This window comes from Carlito syrichta, unplaced genomic scaffold, assembly GCF_000164805.1.
Source record: "Carlito syrichta isolate Samal-C Ts95f unplaced genomic scaffold, Tarsius_syrichta-2.0.1 Scaffold314525, whole genome shotgun sequence".
NCBI lineage: Eukaryota > Metazoa > Chordata > Mammalia > Primates > Tarsiidae > Carlito > Carlito syrichta.
In genome coordinates this window covers 1,177,027-1,182,412 of record NW_007258621.1, presented here as the reverse complement: position 1 = coordinate 1,182,412, position 5,386 = coordinate 1,177,027, and the positions used below count along the sequence as shown (strand labels likewise).

At 55.9% G+C, this 5,386-nt stretch overlaps 1 protein-coding gene across 1 annotated transcript in view; it reads right to left on the bottom strand.

The window, feature by feature from the left end:
* Nucleotides 1-298, bottom strand: part of LOC103274137 (nitric oxide synthase, brain) — a 71,053-nt gene extending 70,755 nt beyond the window's left edge. Inside the window, exon 1 of the mRNA XM_008071605.2 lies at nucleotides 8-298. The gene's annotated coding sequence lies outside the window, so the exon portion shown is untranslated. The remainder of the gene's footprint in view (nucleotides 1-7) is intronic.
* Between the last annotated feature and the right edge of the window lie 5,088 nt (nucleotides 299-5,386).

Sequence of the window (5,386 nt, the reverse complement as noted above, 5' to 3'; positions counted from 1 at the left end):
GGCTCACCCCGTCCGCTGGGCCGCCGCTCGCCGCCCGGCCGCCCCTCGGAGGAGCCGCGGCGCTAAGTCGCTGCGCGCCCGGCGGCTGGGAACGCGGCGTAAATATGCGGGGACCCAGCCGTGGGCTCAGCGAGGGTCGTGAGGGGGAATTTATTTCTTAATGTCCCTCCTTTATCGTATCATCGCTGAAACGAATTAGCGGTGACGTCCAACCCGGCTGGTTGATGGGTGTGGGGAGGGAGACGTCGCAACCCTCATTAAAAGAGCCGCTCTGGGCTCCAAAACATACATCTTTTATATAACCTAATTTCCATTTTTTTTTCTACCAGGAAACACACACACACACACATACACAATGACAATTTCTGGGAGCCTGGAGGGGGCTGAATGTAGTAACAACCGCACAGGGGAGGGCAGCTCTGTTTGGGCAGACAATGCCCCCTGGGAGGCTGGGATGGTTATTTCTGTCTCTCCGTGAGCGCTGGGATAACATTCCCGAATGGGACAGTGGCACCCAGGGGCCCTGCGGCTGGAGGTGCCTGGAGCCCCCAGGGGGCCGCAGAGGTTGTGGCCGGGCGCTGGCTGGGCTCTTGGGTGGGCAGACAGGGAGCCAGACCGCCTGTTCTGGAGGGGTTGCCTGGCCCGGGTCTTTTCCGGAGCAGCGCTCGGGCCTGGCATCTGGGGAGGGGGAAGGACACGGAGGGGCCGTGTCCACCTGTGGCCAGGCAGACCCGCAAGTGTGCAGAGGCCGAGGGCAGGGCTGAGGGAGGGGAGAGCGCAGGGAAGGAAGCCTGCCATCCTTTCTTAGGGGCAGAAACATATGGGTAACCATATAAACCCGTCTCAAAAGCTGTCTTCTCCTGGGCAGATTGCAAAGGATTTTGCATCGCAGTGTTGCTCACACGGTCTTGGGGAAACGGGGAAACATCAAGGAAAGAGAGGAGGATTCAGACACACGCACACGCGCACTGGCAAGCAGGCACACGCGTGGCACCCGGCTCCGGGAGGCTTGATCCTTCGCTGGCCAGCCTGGCTGCGGGAGGGCCAGCCCGCTCAGACTCTGGGTGGCGCAGAGACGAGGCAAACCGCCACCCACACTCTTTGTCACTAATAGATGCTTTTCGGATCGTCTTGCACATCAGGCAGGGGAGGGGGTGTGTGAGACCTTGGGGGTAGGAAGAGGGAGTGGGGGAGGAGACACCAGGCGAGAGTAAGGAAGAGGCTGACCGGTGCGTGAGGTCTGCGAGGTCAGTGTGTCTTCCGCACACTGGAAGGAGGACTCCAGAGGTTCCCGCAGCCCCAGGGCTCTGCCACTTCCTGTCTGCACTGAAAAGGCAAGTTCCAGAAGCTGTCTTCCAGCGGTGACACGGGTCTGGGGATGGTGTGCACAGTGAGATGATGCTGATGATGCCGTGGCAGTTCCTGACATGTAATAAATGCTCAGGAAAGTGTAGATGGGGATGATGGTGGTGGTGGGATAATGATGGTGACAGAACGGGTGTGCGGGGTGTCCAGGAAAGTGAGACTGGAGCTGGGTCCCTGCAGCCCGGTCCCCTCCTGTCCCGGGCCCAGCTTCCCTGACCTGAACCACCGCAAAGTTGAGCACTGGGTTTCGGTGGTGTCAGTCTCAGAACACTGCTCCCTCGATTACCATGGCAACTGGGGAAATCGGGAAGCCAGGGGAAGGGGGGTTGCTCTTCCGCTGGGCTGGCAGCTCACCTGCTCCCAGTGAGCAAGCGGAGTCCGCGCCTGCCTGCATGTGGGCCGGGCCAGAAGGGGCTCAAAGCAGGGGCACTTGCTCTTCCAAATTGTGGAGAAGGGTCCTTGGTGGGAAATGCACAGCCATGAGGTGGTGGGGTCGGGGCCCAGGCTGGGCTGTGCCCGCAGAAGGCAGACTTGGCCTGGGCTTGGAGAGAGGGGGAGAGAAATCCCATTCCCCCCAGTTCTGTCCTGGCCACCAGGTGTCCCGGTGCCATGAAGAGCAGGGCGTGGCAAGGCAGCTCTTGAGGCAGAGACCTGGGGCGACAGAGCTTTTGAGCCCAGGGGTGGAGCCAGTCACCATGAGGGGTCCTGTGTGTGTGTGTGTGTGTGTGTGTGTGTGTGTGTGTGTGTGTGTGTGTATGAGAGACACACAGAGAGATAGAGACAGAGACACACACACACAGACAGAAAATGAGAGACAGAGAATTAGAGAGGCAGAGACAGATAGAAAGAGAGATAGAGATAGAGACATTGGCAGGGAGAGAAGGAGAGAGATAGAAAAACAAAGAGACAGGCAGAGAGAGATTGGCAGAGTGATACAGAGATTAGCAGAGAAAGTGGCAAACACACACACGCACACACACACAGACTTCCCTTCCTCACTCTGGTTGCTTCCCTGGGATTCAGGGAAACTAGTAGCAACGCTAGTTGTAGTAATAGAAAGAATCGTGGCATTGCATATCGAGAGTTTCTCATTTTGTTGGTTTTGAACAGTCATAAAAATAGTATTGACGGCCTTATTCCCATTTTCCAGAGGGGAAAGTTAGCAGCTTTTGAGGCAAAGTGACTTGCGGTCTCCCAGTTAATCAGCAGTAAAGCAGATATTAGAACTCAGATCCTATCAACCCCAAAGCGGGGCCCTTCCCGCCTCTCCCCTGCTGCCTTGTGAGGGCTATCAGAGCCTTCCAGGGCGTGTCTGGTGTTTGGGAGTGGCTCTGGGTGTTTGGGGATCCCACCACCCTGCTGCTGGGCAGTGTCTCTAGCGATTCCCAACAACTGGAGGTAAAAGAGACTTTCACTGTCAATCAGGTGGGACTGGGAGGAGGAGGCACCAGTGACAATCCCCAAAATGCCCTTGGGCGAGGTGCCCTGGAGGCTGCCTTGGGCAGTCACACAAATCTGATGCCTCCAGGACTCTTTCAGTGTTCAGGGGAGGTGAGAATTATGGCCATCCTCCCTCTAGGCCGTGGTAGGATCAAATTGGCAGAGGCAGGTCCGGGCTCTGACATGGTCACTGTGATAATAGTCACCCTCAGATCTTCTCTCTGGACCACACTCCTCAGTTGGTCTCTATCTCTCTGTGTCTCTCTCATACACACACACACACACACACACACACACACACACACACACACACACTCCCTCCGTTCAAAGATGGATCCTGGGGGAAGCAGAGCACCCTGGTGGAGCCCAGGGGAGCAGAGGGAAGGGAGGAGGGAGGAGGTTGGCCTCACCGATGTGGCTGCCACCGAGGGGGTAATACATTATCCAGGGCTAATGAAAACATAATTATCTTCTTTTGGCTGCAGAGAGGGGCTAATTTAATAGGCTGCGTTCGAAAGGCATCTGCTGAATTCATCCAGCAGTGAAAACACTTGAAAGGCTCGGGCGGGGGGAAGCGGACGGAGTGCAGCCAGCGAGGCCTTGCTGCGGTGTCCAGGTGGAAGGTACCCCCAGGAAGGGGCAGCCTGGGGTACGGGTAGACGCATCAGAGGGGGTGTGGCAGCGGGTGGGCGTCCTGTGCACCACGGGGCCTGGGCCGCCTTCTTGCTGTGAGTTCTTGGGCTCGTTCTTTGCCTTTCTGAGTCTCAGCTTCCCCATCTGTAAAATGGGGGTTCATCCTGCCTCCCTGATACTGATTTGGAGGAACAGGTGGCCATGTGAGAGGGGCCCCAGCACATTCTAAGTATTTAACAAGACCGTCGCCCACTTCTGCTTGCCGGGCCAGCTCTCCTCAGCCTTCAGGTCTCAGCAGAAACTCCCCCTGTGGAAAAGCCCCTGCTGGGAGGTCCCATAGAGCTCAGCACCCCCGCCTTCACCTCACACAACACACTTTGGAAAATTCACTCACCCCGTGCCTTCCCCAAGGGTGGAGTGGTCTGTTTTGTCTCTCTAAGCCAGAGGCTCTCAAAACATGTTCCCTGCACAATTTAGCCTCACCTGAGAACTTGTAAGCGATGCCAGTTCCTGGGCACCGCTCTGACCTCCTGAATTAGACACTCAGGGTGGGGCCTGCAATCTGCACTTTAGACAAGCCCTCAGGTGACTCTGACGCACGCTCGTGTTTAGAAGCACTGTTCCCACCAAAACCCAAAGCCAGGTTTGTTTGAATAAGTGAAGGAAGAGCTTAGGGTTGAGCTGGGATTCAGCTGTATAATGACAAGAGCTCTCCCTTATTAGGCACCAACTGTATACTCAGCTACGTGCATTATGTCCTTTGCGCATGGCTCACCATCCACCACACTACTTCATCCTCACAAAATGCCCCCTGGGTCTTTTAAACACCCCCAGGGGGTCTGTAATTCAGGGCAACAAGGCAGGCCAAGGGGGCTTCTGATTCTGGAAAATAATTCAGCTTTTGAGCCTGTCTCTGGGTGCTTGGCTGGGGAAGCCATTCCGACATGCTAGAATGAAGAGAGGTACCAATGGGTAGGTTTTGCAGAGTTAGAGGAAGGAAGGGCCCTTGGAGAAGGCTGGCTGCATTTTACACAGGGGAGGCCAAGGTCCAGGAAGGCTCGGAGTTTTGTCCAAGGGCAGCAGCCTGTCAGCAACAGATCACTTTCCTGTCCTGACTCCCAGCTCGGGATGCTGGGTCTGGGAGGGGAGGGGAGGGGAGGGAAGGGGAGGGGGTGTCATTAAAGTGGCCACAGGGGCATGCTTCTGTGGTACCCAGTCTCAAGGAACAGGTTTTCTGAGAGCTTAGAACTGCCTGGAAAGGTAGGATTATAGTTCTTGGAGAGGTCAAAGAAAGACCCAGTAAACATTTGCAGGACCCTGGCAAGGAAGATAGAGGGCCAAGCCCTTTAAGGCTTAGAGGGGCAGACTGGGGCATTGCAATATCCCTAGAGGTGGGGCTGGGATGCCTGGCTTCCAGATCGAGCTCTGCCAGTGATGTACTGTGTAAGGACAGGCCAACCCCTTGGCATCTCTGGGCCTAGGAAGGGATCGTAACCTAAGGATGGCCAAGTCCCTGGAATTATATGCAAAATTGAGTGCATGCATGTTTTTCTGAGGTAGAGGGTCTGTAGTGTTCAACGGCTCTTTAAAGGGCTCTGAGACTTTGCAAAGTTTAAAGGCAATTGAGCCAGACTCTCTCCAGGGAGCTTTGATGGGTGAAAAGGAGGCTTTTTTTTTTTTTTTGCTAAGCGCCCTGCTGGCAAATTTGCAGGTTCCCTCCCCTGGTTCTACGCAGCCCATTTGGCAGAGAGGCAGTTCCCCAAATGACCAAGAGATGGCGCTAAACCTTCACTATAGCCTTCTGTTTTCCCGCGACCCGCCACGTAGGACCATGGTTTCTGATACTCAGCTTTTGGGACCTCGAACTTTTGGGACCTCAGTTCCCTCCAAGCGGGGCTGACCTGGGTGGGTTGAGAATGCTGGGCCTCCCCGGGGACTGTCTGCACCT